The sequence below is a fragment of the Pyxicephalus adspersus genome, chromosome 5 (assembly GCF_032062135.1).
Source record: "Pyxicephalus adspersus chromosome 5, UCB_Pads_2.0, whole genome shotgun sequence".
Lineage (NCBI taxonomy): Eukaryota > Metazoa > Chordata > Amphibia > Anura > Pyxicephalidae > Pyxicephalus > Pyxicephalus adspersus.
In genome coordinates, this window is record NC_092862.1 from 64,460,487 (window position 1) to 64,463,106 (window position 2,620).

Consider the following 2,620-nt stretch of genomic DNA (forward strand, 5'->3'; position numbering starts at 1 on the left):
ATGAACAATAACTGTATACTGTAGTCTTCTTCATGGGTAAATAAGGCATCCCCCTGAAAATAAGCCCTAGAGCATATTTTGGCCTTCAAAAAAAAATAAGACAGTGTCTTATCATCGGGGAAACAGGGTAGGAGAATTGGTAATTTTGACAAGATGGATTTTAAAAGCTTGTTTAAATGTGTTAATTCTAGAAGCAGAACTATGGTATGGGGAAATTGGGGAAATTCTGATTCTGGCAACATTCTAGCTAGTGTGATACTAGATAAGAGGATGTTGTAACTGTTGAGGTGAGTCTTTCCTGAGGACAAAAGAAATCTCCCCAGACAACAATAATATCTGACAGAAACAAAATAAAAGGGCTGTTTGTCTCAGACTGCTGGGGTGCCAGATTTGTATGGTAAAATGGCTCATGTATCGGTGATCATAAGTGTATCAAAGCTTGTAGAAGACAGAAAACAAGACAGAGACACAAACTCAACAAGAAGATGTAACTCTCAATATGGTTACAAGACATGGGCTGTGCTTTATGGAAAATAAGTAGGGCTTGGTTTAGGCAAAACTAAAATCCTAGGTAAAATGCAGTTAGAGTTTAGATGTTAGCATAAAACTCACATTTTTCCTTGAATACACAGCCAAGAAATCAATCACAAGTGGAAAAGGAGGGTTGGTACAAGCAGACATCACAGAACTGACAACAGATAGGGATAGGGAGACCCATATGCATTGATAATTAAAAGGATTTCTTCCAAGATATACAGTATTGACCATGTAGAAACATTTTTTATTGTTAGCGGTAGTTTCATTTATCTTATTTGGCAGTCTTGTGTACCAGTTGACACCTTAACACCTTGTATGTGTTGAAATGAGTTGCTGTGTGTGTGCTATTTTTATACAACAATGCCTGCCTCATATCAACAAGAGAAACCAAGATCACATCCTGCTAGGTGTCCTGCTAATGTGACTGGATGTCTAATATATGAAAGATGTATTGTCTGTTATGCAATTGATGTATTTTAGGTACTAAATGAGAAGTTAAAGAATAATGCCATTTCAGTTTTTCTCTCAAAAATCCCACAAATATATACAATTCTTGAAAACAAACAACCTATAGAGAAAAAAAAAGTAATTCAAACAAGTATTGTTTAAAGAAATTGTTTTTATTGGTAAATAAGTGAACCAATTTTAACAGATTCATGGTGTAGGTATTAAAAAGTCCAAATCCCCATTTTTTTAGTACCCCAATAAAAATGTATTTTCATATTTGGGATGTATACCACACCTATTATTAACCCATCCCTGGCACCGATTTTCCCTGTTTATCATGGGAGAACCTGGGTGATCCAGCAGACCTGGAATGGGTCTGGTTTAAGATTGGAAACATTTATTTTAACGCTGTGCATATTAGGTATTCATTAATTCAGCAGTCACCTCCTTCATAAACATTTGTACAGATAAGATACAACATACAGAATCAGAACTAAATTAATTGTAAGTTCTCTGCTTTTTGAAAATATATTATTTAGGGTGTCTGGAGTATATTTTCCAGATCATATGTGCATTTTCCTATGTGTATAAAGAATGAAAATTTGTTTTGGTGTGTAAGTATTACAAATATGTAATTATCATAGAACACTTCCTTGTATTTCCCAATTATTACACAGTGCTTTACCAAAGCTGACTTTTGACAGTTTTCTAAATGTAATACCTAATTATATCTTTTGTAACTCCACCTAGAATTTCTTTCCTCAGACACAGCTGCCTATTTAAATCACTTATCACATATTGCTGTATCTATCACATCACCTTATGGCTGAGTGTCCCGGGATGGTGTAACTATAAAGAATTACTTGGAAACATAAATACAGCATTTTACAGGTGAGATCTGCTATCTTATATCATGTTTAGATCTTTTGCATCTGTTTTTTATCATTTGTTCCTAGCTTGCAGTTTTAAATTTAGAGATCTTAAATAAATCTTGCTAGTCAGAATAAAAAGTACAGAATATGAAATGTGCAGATCTATAATATTATGAGACATTTCCAGTTATATAATCTGTTTGTGTTTAACCACCCGACCGTTAAGCCCGACCTTGGTTCGGGTCAATCGATTTTGCAAAAATCGATAGACCCGAACTTTTCTCACTACCTAATTTCCCATTACTTACCTGGTTCCCGCTGCGATGATCCAGCGTCGATCGAAAAAAAAAAATACTCACCTTCTCCCCGCAGCTCCTCGGGACATGTCTTCTGTCTTCTTGCTTCAGCCGGCGAGTGCAGTGACGATCACCGGGGTTTCCCGGTGACGCCTCTGCATGTGTCGGTGCGGGCGGGAGGCATTGAACTCAATACAAAAAAGCTGTATTGAGTCCAATACAAAGAAATCCGTATATAATATATATATAATTACATTATATATATTATATAGGCTACTGTACATTTCATTATACACTTTTTTTTATTTTTAAACTTTATTTAAAGATTTTTTTTTTTTTAAAGATTTTTTTTAAGGTTTTTTTTTAAATTTTTTTTTTATGTTTTATAAAAAAAATGTTATTATTAAATTTATAAAATTTTGGACATATTTCGGTGAGTTATGCGGTAATTCGGTGAATTATAAGTAA